We start from the raw sequence: 13,518 nt of genomic DNA on the forward strand, positions 1-13,518 counted from the left end.
AGGCTGTTACCATAAGAGTTTACTCTCAATGAACATAACAGGACCTCCTTTAAAATAAACCTTTATTTAAAGAAATCAATTTGGCATAGTTTCTAAAAGAAAGCAATTCATTCAGACAGAAGTTTCTAGTCTTAGGAGTGTGTTCAATAGTATCTTTGGATTTTTTTCTTTGACTCCAAATGCATTATTTCTGTACGTGGAAGATGGAAAAAGGAAAGCTTCAGCATCAGCATGGACCCTGCTGGCTTTGCTTCTAAGAAAGCCCATAAAAGATTTGCCTTTCTACAGGAGGTTATTAATGGAGCAAAATAATCATCTGTAAGCATGGAGCTATGCAGTCTAATAGTCACCAGTCACAGCTCTGGAAAGGTAAAATAATGCTCAAAAGAACTGTGTGGATTACTACTAACATCCCTACAAAAGGAATTTATTTGGATCCAGCCACGTGCCATGCATTTCGCTTATGCTCTAAATGATGCCATAGTCTCCTTCGTGCTTTGGAACGCACTTTAAAACGTTCACAGATGGCTTGAGAACATACTTAAGAGCTATCTTTCCTTGGATATCTTCCCTGTTCTTGATGGGAGAGTTATGCTGCTGCGGATATGGGCAGACTTGCAACTGTAGGCAGTGTATGTGCTGTTATATATTAGAATTAATTTTGCTTTTCTGTTTTCCTGTGTAGTGAACTAAGAAGTGTTGGAGGAGGAGGAAATAGCAGCTGGTTTCTTCCACAGTAACTTTGATACTATGAGCTGTTAAGGAGCCTCAAGGGAGATTGTGGAAAGGAACACAGGAGTTGAAGGTGGGATTTGAGCCAGTCAGAGAGCAAGCAAAGTGTGTCACAAATCACAGTGTAGCACAGCTACAAGAACAGGCCTCATGCATGAGCTACCAAAATCCTCTCTGCCACTTCATACTAAGTAAAACATGTAATACCAAACATATTTTCTCTTGCCTCTTTACAGGTAATAGGTAGATGTGAATAAAATGTGGGACTAAGGTTACATCCCTGATGAAGAAAAACACGTACTTTTCCTCCTCCACTTTCTCTTCCAGTGAATCAACCGAGGGAGCAGCCTGGGCAGGGATCCATCTGACTTTAAGGAGGGCTGTTGCTTCAAACACAGTTGTTACAGTTGTGCACAAGCTCAGGAAAGTCTGATGGCTGCCAAAAGTCTGAGGAATGTCCATGGATTCTGTGTGCTTTAAGTCACAAGAACTGTCAGAAAGCTTCATAGCTACAGATAATTGTGATTAATGCACTTGGGAAAATATTTTTTTCTATTAGTGGATTTTCCTCAATGAAGGTCAAAGATTAAATAAAAAGCTTCCCCCACCAAAAAAAGGAAAAGAGGTTTCAGAATTTGTCTGATAACTGTAAAATAAAGAAACCTCAGTTTATGAGTTTTATTTGCACTTCTCAACGCATTTTGTAAATGTGTTAAATAACAGGTGTGCTAAACATTTAGCTATCACATTTTATAGTTAGGTCAACACTAAAAGTAGAGATATTCAGTGAACCCTACATTGAATCCCTTCTTGCACATGGCTTTTATCTGTAATAGTAGTCATACAGATATGAGGTTGTGTACTGGACAATGACCTACCCTGAACATGTTGAACAGAGACAATATCAACTGGAATCACAGAGTTAGTTTTCTATTTTTATCAGTTTAAGGGTTTTTTTCATGCTTTGGGATAATACTAATGTGTAAAGGGGTTACTGTTCTTTTAGAGATGAATGTCAGACAAGTGCCAATAATGCAGGTGATACGCTTTCCTGATACACTATGCTGTGGTTAAGGTGCAACTGCGAGGACCATAGAGGTGAATTTCAGAAAGTTTTTGATACTGGAAAAGGGTTGTAATAAGCAGGAGGAGGGGACCATTGGCATTTTCAGTGCAGCGTGAATGGAAAGTCATGGAAAGGTGTTGACCTCTAAACATTAATTATATTTATGTTCCTCCTCTACACTCCCAAATGCTTTGCCCCAAAATTGCTAATACCTCATGGCTGGCATTAAAAGCACTGCAGCTCGGACAGTCTCTGTTGAGTGGGGAGATTATATTTTGTTCAGTGAATATTATGTATAAGGAGTGGGCTTGACCATGTCTTTGAAAAGTAACACACTTTGGAGGTCACGTATGATAACATATAGAAAGATCAAGGTGGAACAGTTAACCAGACAGATGACTCTTGCCCACCTAAGTGTAGTTTGGAATTGGCTTTCTCAAAAAAAGATTTTTTTGTGTGAACTAAGTAAACCTGTAAGGCAAACTGCCTGAAAAGCCCAGTTTCAACAGGCTGGAACTTACTCTGTTTATGCTTTATTAATAAAAAATCAAACCCCAGGCAGAAAGTAAGTGTTGATGATGATCACTTTGTAATGCCTGTACAGCAAAATGAGAAAATCAGCTATCAAGATACAATATAGGCTGAGCAAACAAAAGCATCTACTTCTGTTATTGCATTGGCTCAAAGTATAATGTTTCGGCTTCTTATTTATTTATTTAAGACTGAATACAGAGGACTGAAACCACTTGCAATTAAATAATAAACTTTGGAGAAATGTATACAATGCACAGAAAAGCACAGAGCATTTAAAAAATAACAAGGGTTTTTAACTGATATATTCACTTGTGAGAAGTCCCTGTTTAAGTTATCTATGGAGTTGTATTTTAAATGTTACAACTTCAATAAAAACATAAAACATAACCACAATTTTGATCTCTATGCTGATGTAAAGGTGCTAGGGAACAAGAACCTTAAGATACAGCGAAGACAAGAAGAAAAGGTTAACATTTGTGGAAAGGTTGTTTTGAATTGCATAAGAAATGTATAATACTTGAAAAAGGTATTTATGTGACTGATGTGCATAGCATTTAGCTGAATATTCTATCAAGATCTTTTTCTAAGAACTTTGGTACACATGTCTCTTCTCTAATTTCACTCTTTAAATTTACAGTGATGCAAGCACTCTTCATTTAATATATTCTAGGTAGTACACCAACAAATAATCCTCAAACCCATAAGCCTCTCAAACTGTAGTGTGATATACTGTTGGTTTGGAGAAAAGATCTTGATAAAATTAATTATAATTTAAAATTTTTGAGGCAGCAGTCAGTGAAGTATATCTTATAAGTAGTAGACACTGTAATAATTAATTTATATAGCTATTAGCTAATCTGTACTTGCTTTGTGAAATTTCTTCTCCAACATGGAAAAATTCTCCCTCACAACTAGTTTTAATTTTTTTTCCACCCAGGTTCAGAGATTGGTTTGTTTTTAATTCTTCAGAAATAGTTAACAGAATAAAAGGGAAAATATAAACTAGCTATGTAGTAGGAACCCCTATGATTTTGCACATGGTACAATTGGCATCACAAAACTGAACTACATTTAATTTATTTAACTTTCTTCTGGCATTTCTGAATCTTTGAGATAAAATGATAATGAAATGATCAGTGGAATTTTAAGGGTTTTTCTCCGCCCACATCTCATCTTTCATTTAGCTAAAATATCATGAAAAAGGGCTGATTTCATTGAGCATCTGTACCAGCAAAACACTCCTCACCAGGAATCTTGTGTAAGAAGTCTGTGAGAATTCAAGGAAGGCTATTTCTCCATTTTTTCCCTTTAGTATTTCTCAATTCAATGGGGATAAAAAGAAGTTATTGCCAATATTGCACCTCACTAGCTGACACCTGTCATATTTCTAGGAAAGCTTTAGCAGGGTTACAGTTTAATACGCTACAGCATCTTATTGAGGTTTCTTCTAGATTAGACATTTCACAAACAGGTTTTTTTCTTCCAGAGTTTCAGTAGTGTATGAAACATAATTAGGCTGATTGGTATGGTAGAATTATCCAAATTGTTTCAAAGGAAACTTGTCAAAACAACCCCCAACAAAACCAGCCCTCTCAGTTAAATAAAAAGGCCATTTCAACAATCAAATAAAGCAGGCTGAAAACGTTTTTCAGAAGGGACACAATTTATGAGAAAGGAAAAGCTGAGAAAAAATCCGTATATGAAAATGCAACGTTGAATATACGTAACATTTTTTTCATGTTCAGTGCCTTGGCTCTCTTAAAGTTTATATTTCTGAACTCCAAGGAATTTATCTATACTGAATTCTCTGAAATTTTAAGTTCATTCAGAACTTCATATTCTTTTTGGATGTAAAATATTTGTTGGCAATACAAACTCTTGCTTTGAGACTAAGGATCATTTTTACATTTGTTTACAAAACCTATAGGAGGTTTTTATACCAAAATGTTTCAGAAGATCTTAGTTTAGAAATAGTGAACTACCCTTGGGTAATAAAGTGAAATAGGTGATATTCATATGACACAGACTTTAATGAACAGAGCAGAAGAGAGAGGAAATATCAAACACACAGACATCCCTTAGGAAGAGTTAAAAAGCACAGACAATCTGCTGAACTAACACAGCAGTATTTTCTGTTCTGTTTGTGCAACAGGAGATTGTGGGGGCTTAGTGGGAGAGACTGAGAGATTGTACAGAGAGTTACTCGTGAACTTGCTCCAAAACACCTACAGATGATGAAAAGTCCAAAGCTTTGCATGGATGAGCTAAAATGAAATCTATATTGTCTGATTTCTCAACTATTCTTTCTTGAAGTAAAAAGAATTTTTTTTTTTCCTTTTAGAACTACTAATGCCAAGTTTTATCTCCTCAACCCAGAGAACAGGCACCAAAACCTACAGGAGTTAAGTATATCCCTGTATGAGAGAATTCTTGATATTTACTCTAACAAATGTTTCAAGGAATGAGTCTGTATAAATAATAATAAAATAAAATCCCCCCCTTCTCTCCGTTCCCCCCCCCAGAATGCTGTTAGAATTAAGCTTCTTTTATTCTGTGCAGCAGTTCACTCAAATTTATTTACTGTTAAGAGAAACTTTCTGCTTTAAAAAACACTACAAAACATATATTTGTGTTTCATTAGATGTCTTATCTAGACAGAGGTTTTTTTTATTTTCACTTTGAAACAATATTTGTTTCAAATATTACAACTATGTAGTTTTAAAAATTGTTCCAAAAAAGAAGTATGAGGTACCAGACATTCACCATTCCCTCCATTTAGCTTATCTGACTCTCTTATTGGTACAGCTGTGAAGGGAGACCAGACTGTTACATGTGGCCAAACCCCAACTGCTCAAGATTTGAGAAATCCCTCCCTAAATTTGTCAGGCTGGGATTTCTTTCTCAAATCCAGTATTCTTAGGTGCTTATACTTCGTTGTTTATAAAACACCTCTAATAAACTCAACCAGGCAAAAACAAGCCCATGCTGAAGGCAATGGTGCAGAAAAGTACTCTGGAAAGCTTGAGCAATAAAGCCTGAACTTAAGAATATGTGGTAGATACAAAGTAGTATGAAGTTAGGAGGTAGGAAAGGGAAAGTCAAAAAGGAGTGATGAAAAAGAATGTAAATACATCCTGAGTATAACCTGAAAATGTTTCAAAGTAAAGAAAAAAAGTATAAAAGTAAAAGCTATCTTGTATAAATGTAATAAAAAGATGAACTAAAGAAAAAAAAATAGATATAAAAGATGAGAATGTTAGTTAAATTTATATAATTTATACATTTTTCCAGAGATACTTAGAGGCAAGATATAGCATCTATGATTTTTGAATCGGTGTCTAAAAGAGGAAATAGGAACTTCTAAATTCAGTGCATTCCCAGTCATTTCTTTTAGGCTTTTGATCATGGTATAGAAACGTAGCTTGTACTGTCTTTGTAGGATCACTTGTAGATGGCTGGCTGAGTTTCAAGTCCTTTTTCTCTTGGGAAGTCAAGTCTTTTCCAGCTTCCTAGTAATTAAAAAGAAAAAAAACAGACTCCCACTGTGAAGGTATGGCATATCAGCAGAATTTTTATAATGCTGGAACAGAATGATTTTATAAGCTTTGGTAGGACAAAAAAAAAATCAAGTTAGTGCTTTGGTTCTTCATTAGATCATATTCTCTAGCTACTGATTGCATTCTGGTGTGGTTGTCATTTTGTAACTCTGAGCTTGAGCCTTTGTATGAGAATGCTATAATGTATAATGTTATAATGTATAATGTTTATATGTTAAAGTCCACCTCTTGGAGAACAGCTTGCTTTCTGTATCTCAGCTGTATTTTACTTGAAAAGATAAATATGTTTTTAAGCTTCTCAGTTTTGTTGTCTAGTTTACAAGTCAGTTCTCTGTGTTCTTCAGTCTTCCTTAAAAATATATAAACTAGTTATTCTGAATTCAATAATAGAGTATTTGACTTGAGGTGTGGCCGTTCAATCTTTACTTTACATGATGTAATAAAAAAGGAAGTAAAAGGGCTCTCTGGACAGCAGAAAAACACTGGTAATTATGATAATTCAGAAAATACATGCTACGGGTTAATCCTACTGTCACAAATTACTGTAAAGAGTTGTGAGCCTGGAAAGAGAATACAGGCAATCTCGTATGTGACTGGAGTCTCCAAAGAGAATCTTATTTGTAGGCTATATACATTGTATTAGATCCAAAATAGACAGGTGGTGGGGGGTTATAAATATAGCCAGAAAGATGTGCAGCTAAGTCTCCACTGCAATGCCAATTTATACTGCTCTCTGTAGTAATCACAATTCACAATTTGGACCAGAGGAAAAAAAAGTGTTTTCAAAAGAAGCAATAAGAAATCCCAGAAGGATGAATATTCCATCAGGAGATATCATGAGATGAAGTATTCTATTTATATTTGTATTGAATTCCTGTTGTGAAAGGAATTGCTACAAGTTTGCGGCATCGTGTAGAACTTCATGTTTCTTTAGCTGTGAAGGTGTTCGGGTGTTTAGGAAGGTTTTTGTTCTCAGTTTGCTTGTTTCTGTAGCATTAGTTAACTTTGTCTAAAGAAGTTGGCTGTGATTTGCCAAGGAGTATGACTCACAGCTCTCATAGCTACAGGAATAAATCAGACCACAGACAATCATTTAGGAAGCATGAAAACATTTCCAAACTGGTTTGTAATGTTTTTACATCATCTGTATCCTCCTCTCTGAAATGTTCTTTTCTCCATGCCACAGTGCTCAGTGTAAGCTGCTGCTTAAAATAACGGACTTTTTCCATGGCTCAGTTTTGACCCTTGAAGCTATGGGTCTTATGAATATCAGGTACTGCATATACTATTTTTGAGACATGGTCTGAAATCAAATAATCTTATTATACGATGATATTTTCTGAAGACTGGCTGAGAAACCCTGTTATCATCCAGTCCAGTATGCTGGACTAGAAATGCTCCCTGAAGTAACACACTCATTTAAAAGTAAGGTAAACTAAACTAAGACAAACATTTCCCTTCTCTGGAATGAGAAAGCATAAAGAAACAGGCCAGAATGTCATATCCAGTAAGGGCAGCTACCTTACATGAAGAACAAAAACAAAGAAATAGATGGGATAAAAAGACCAAAAATGAATGAGTTCTAGTTGAGTAATTTTTTTCACCTTCCTGGCAGCAGGATTTGGATGTTAATATTTAAAATGACACCTCTAGTAGAACTCATTTAGAAACAAAAATAATAAATGAATAAGCATGATAACTGTTAAAGCAATAGATATGCTCTGTAGGGTAACACACACAGATAAACACATTCAAAGCCTATGATTGTTTTTTTTGTTTTCATAATTGTGTATGGTGTGTGTCACATATAAAGAATTATCAAACAAAAATGAAAAAGAAAATAAATAGCCATTAAGTTAGGAAAAATGTGTCTGTCTGGAGATGATGGAAATGCTACAAGTGAAGAGATTCATGGTCTGAGTTGCCTAAGGTCTACCTTTCCCAGTTAAAATATTGCCTTCATTTCCCTCTCCTCCAGAAATAGAGGCAGGTGCTTTCTTTTCCATCTATTTATTTATATAGAGGCAAAATAGCAAAATTTAGGAATATCAGGATGTCTTTCATGCTTTCTATTAATTGATACCTTTTCTCATGCTAATAAGGCTTTTGAGGCTTTCAGAGAAAGCTGGGAGAAAGTTAGATTCTCTCTTCTGTTTTAACCATACACAATTAATTCAACGGTATCCAAAAGGGGGTTAGGGGTTTTTTTTGTTTGCTTGGTTGGTTGGTTGTTTTTTTAATCACATCAGTATCGAAACGATTGCCTGTGTTGTTTGGGTTTTGTGGTTTTTTTTAGAAGACATTTTCTTCTTTTTATGCCCATAAAATATTTTACAAACTTTGTGAGTAACAAAGCATTTTGGGTTATTTTCAGTTTCATTAAATCACTGTCAGTTGGCCTTTGATAATTGGGGTTTTTTTTAGTACTGCTACCATTTTTTCATTTTAGTGGATTTCTAATGTAAGAGCACATTGACTAGAAAGGATTATTGGAAGGTCTAGACTAAAAAAGAAATTATAAATGCATAAAGCATTACTAAGTTACTGAAGAACTCCCTCTCCTACTTCTTGGGAACCTTCTAATGTCTTAGAAGACTTACTCATTGCTGGTTTATATCTACTTGCTCTTCTTCCAACATGCTAATTCTTCTGGTATTTACTTCTCTGGTGTCTATCACCCTCCTGAACTTGTAGGAACCCTACCTTTGTGAAACCTTTATTTTTATGGGATGAACAAGCCAAGAATTTGTAGTCCTCACTCATTTAGCAGACTCTGTTTTCCTGACACCCCTGTTCCAGAACAACTTCATTTTACCATATTTTACAGTGCTATTAATACTTCCCTATTTGTACTTGAGACACCGCTTTGAGGTGTCTATGTCTTCGAATAGTATTTTAAATTTCCTCAGCTGCATCCCACTGTTCTTTCTGGTTTGAGTTACAGAAATGGAACCTTATCCTTTTCAGTTATTTACATACAGCTGAAACTCTTTTTGTTATCCCTTAAGAGAAAATCTTGAAACTTTTTCTTGATCCCTTGTATTCATTCAGCGATTTGTAGTAATTGTCTCTTGCATTTATAGGTACAGAATATTAAGATATTTAAATTATTTCAAATGGTCATAAAATATTTTCTTGTACTATGAAGACGTGTAGCGTACATGAAGATGCCATACAAAAGGTTTTACTAGCACTTATTTAGGATGCTCACTAGAGCTGACTCATAAGTTTTGCTGTTTGTGAGTAATGCTCCAATCTCATACACCTGCTACTGTAGCTTTTGTGCTGTTCCACATCATTGTGCGTGCTTTATGGCAGTAGTCTGAGCACAAGATGATGTGCTAGAAACCGTAGAATCCTGATGCATGTCATAGATCTAGCTCTGACTGGTTTGGATACAAATCCACATACTTGGAGCCCTTCTAATGAAGGACCAGCACATACATTTTTTAAAATAAGGAACAGATTTATTAGTTAATAGGCATTCAAAAACATATGCTAGCTATCATAAATGATAGCAAGAATTCGGTATCAGAATCTGCAATGACAAACTCAATATGATAATCACATTATGAAAGATGTACAGTGCCATCCATTCAATCTTTGTTCAAAGAGCTGAGCCAGGAAAGGTCCAAAGATGGTTGGAGGTCAAATGAAAAGTGTGACTTTAATAAAATCATGATATGAAAACCAAATTCTTGCTTGCTGAATAAAACATCTGCCTTTTATTTTGTGTCTGTATGGCCATAGAACACTGCTGTCTGAAGATATTTAGTACTTTTAAAAATTACGAATCCTTTTGTCCTTCCAGGACTTGGAACTCAGTTTTCCTAGGGAACATTTTTAGACCACTAGGATTTTTGAGATATTACTCAGTGGCTGTGATTAGGTTTACTTTTATCCATTTAAATCAACTTAATTTTTTTAAGCCCTAACACAAAAGGTTTGAAAGTTCAAATATGAAGAGTTACTAGCTATCAGCTTTATATGCTCTTGCATACATTCATTCTGGAGTAAATAACAGTTAAATAAATACAGTCACTTCATCCACCACCAAGTAATCCATGTTTAAAAGTTTTAGTAAGGCCAGGTATCCTTATGCTTTCCCAGCTGCAAAAATCTTGTGAAATAAATGTGAATGACTTAATGTTGATCTTGCTCAGTATCCTTGTGATCATGCAAGTCATCCTCCAACAACAGTCTAAAGCTCATTCAGAAAGTCTTATACTGACAGAAATGAAGGGTTTTTACAGGACTCTCTGATTTTACCAAAACATTTTAGGTTGACTATCACCATCTGAGGAGCTTCACTGCAATGTCAGGCTAAATAACCATAAAGCTTTTTCCTTTGCTCATCTCTCCAGGTTTTCAATCATTAGAGTGGAAGCAGGAGGAGTATATGATGATGTTGATTGACATATATAGGAGAAAATGAATTCATTTAATGTGGAGGAGAAAGAGATTTAAAGTAGATTAATGACAGAGGAAAAGTACAAGCTTCATAAATGATTTGGAAAGTCTTGGAAACAGAAGTATCTACTCTTTTTCTTTTTTTTTTCTTTTTTCCTTTTTTTTGAGAAATAATCTTTACAACTTTCTTGAATGACAGCTATGAAATGGCAAAATCTGATACTTCATGAGAGGAGGATGGAGAAGGATAACAAAGAAGAGCAATAAGAGAAAATAAGAGAAAGATGTGGATTTTCTTTCCTATCCATTATCTGACAACTTCAGTTTTACTGTCATACTACATTTGTCTTCTAATAAGCTACTTTTATTCACAAAAGCTGCTATTTTACAGTGTTAGGAAAAGGAGAATTTGCAGTTTTACATCCCTCAGTGAGAGAGAGAACAACACAGAGAGAGAGAGGCAGTCACCTACTTCCTCTAAATAGACAATTTATTTGTTGTCTTATAATGACAAACTCACATTCATCTCTTTCTGACCCTTACCCTCTCTTTCTGTCCCTCCCTCTCTTTCTCTCTACCTCTTCCCCCTTCTTTTCTGTAAAGCTTTTGACATCCAATCCAATTACTTTGCAGTGCGTCTTCTCCATGCCTCAATTGTCCTTAGAAAATGTTTGAAAGTGTTGGGTTGCGTATTCCCCTTTTGTGGACTGCCTAAAGAGTATCTGTGCTCTCCCTCTGGAGGAGAGTTTTGTGTCAGACATCCACAATGAATAGCAAAAGTCTGTCTTTGACAGGAATACATATACTGACCTTCAATTAAGCTGCAGGTTAAGACAATACTGGAAAATCAATAGCTCATTTTCTGTCTTTTGTGCTCAGATTTTGATGTTTACCAAGATAAAGGATGACAATGCTAAAGGCAGGAGTCTTTGTGGAACATCCATTGATGTTGCCACAGGCTCAAGGGCCAGGTATGGCCTAATCTTTGCAAAGCTTCCAAACACCAATATGTCAATAGATATCAACTGTAGCTTTATACAACATCCACTATCTCTGCATTTTCATCAAGTAGCATTTTCTGTTCTCTTCCAGTCTTCTGACCCAGAGATTCCCAGGAAGGGTCATGAGTAATCAAAACTCAGTTCATTGGAGGTTACAGTTACTGTGAGGAAAATCTGTAGCATGAAGACTTAAACTGTTTGTATCTAATTTTTAGGTTCAAGCCCTAACTTGCATTTTCTGGTGCCTGCAAGTTTTGTTTTCCTTTTTTTTTGGATGTGTGTGTGGGACGGGTGAGTTTCATTTACCTATGCAATATAAATTTAGCCTGATAGCTGCTTCCTTGTCCCAGTTGTTTCAGCATCTATATGGACACCCAGAATGGAGAGGGGACATTGAACTCCACTTTTTGGCATATACCTATCTGGCAACGTAACTACTACCTCCAACTAACATTTGCCTAATTGTACGCACAACAGCAATGGATTAATTAACCTGTGAGACCAAAGTCAATGGTTCAAAGCAGGACCTTTCTTACAATGGCAAAAGAGAAATAATCAGCCAAAAGATAGATAATTTTGTATACAATAGGAGTAAATGTACCTTAATGGACTTCCTTTCTTTTTCACGTTGACAAATTTTGAAAAAACAAAACCTTTCTTTTAATCCAAATATGTTTTTTTCCAAAGGAAAAAAAAAGGGTTTTTTTTTTTTATATTTACAAGAAATACTATTTAAATATTATGAGCATCTGTTAAAAATGCTTGTAACAGTGAAAAGGGAAGGACATGACCCCAGTGTGAACACATTCAGTCCTGGAGCTTCTCCCTATGCCATGTCAGGAGAGCTCACATGGTGAGGCTGTCTGCCAGGGAGGGACACGGGGGGGAGATCCAAGGAAGAAAAAGATGCAAATTGGAAGGACAGAATAGGAAGGGAGAAAGGCTAATTATCTGTCTCCCTCCAACTCCCTTTCCCCATCTACTGCTGTAATGACAAACTGTTTGACCTTAACTGTAGCTAGAAGTTATTATAAGTAATACACTGGATTTATCGTAGATGCATTCATGTGGGCAAACAAATAGACTAAGCAAGTCAGATTTCAATTATAAGAAATTAAGTATTTGCAAAGCATCAAAATGAAAATTGCTCCTTGTCCTAAATATATTTAAATTTTGACCTGAAAGATATTGTTGTCAGTTCTTATTAAACCTTCATGAATTGATAACTCTTAATAAATTGTATTCAAATACAAAAATCAGATGTAAAATTTGAATTTTGGACAACAGTTTGATATGTTATGCCATTTTGTACTGGAAATAGTCTTCGGCTTTGCCCTGATGTCTGTGTTAGGCCTGCAAATTAAACATTTGTTAGTATTCCATGTTGACCTGGGTAGATAGAGTGGTATTAACTAGCTCTGACTGGCAGCCTCCAGTCCTTGACTAAAGATCTGGTAATTGTGACATGAGACCCTGAAGCAGAGAAGTGTAAAGGTCAGAAAACTTATAATGTCCCTTACAAGCTCCTGGAGGGAGGATTCCCAGGAGACTGTCTGCCTGTTAAGTAGGAATACAGAGAGAAGTGGAATAGTTGTGTGTGAAGGAAGTGAAATGTAGCCATGTTCGTGTATATGAATAAGAAATCTTCCATTCATTCTGTGTTTTGTGCTGGCTCCCAGAGCACCTTTTATTTTCTTTCACATTTTTGCAGGTTAGCATCTCTCCTTTCTTCAGGTCTATTTTTTGTAAGCCCGGCACATCACATTCTAAAAAGAATAAAAAAGGGTACAATTCTCCCCAGGCGAAGTTTCTGCCTACCCAATAATCCCACTGACATGCTGCTTTCTGAGGCACTTGCTGTGCATGAGTGCAAGATTTTACAGAGGCAGAGCAGCACAGGAGTGCTGGAGGCGTTCTTCTAACGAGCTGTCCAGGTTACTTTCAGATTCTCTATTTTATATGCCTCCTTGATTCAGGAGAAGCCAAATACTGGGATCTCCCTACCACTTATTTCCATGCAGATTTTAAAGAGACAAGAGCCTCGTTCTTTCCTGAACTTTTTCAGTCTTTCATTTTTAGTAGTAAAAGTAATAGCAACATGCCTTCAGACATGAGCGATGAGTGTCCATATCTTTAATATTTGGTATGATGATTCCATTCCAAACAATGCACCCAAGGTCATTTCTTACATGACTATTTTATTATCTTTTTAAAAACT

This window comes from Mycteria americana, chromosome 10 (genome assembly GCF_035582795.1).
Source record: "Mycteria americana isolate JAX WOST 10 ecotype Jacksonville Zoo and Gardens chromosome 10, USCA_MyAme_1.0, whole genome shotgun sequence".
NCBI classification, from domain to species: Eukaryota; Metazoa; Chordata; class Aves; order Ciconiiformes; family Ciconiidae; genus Mycteria; species Mycteria americana.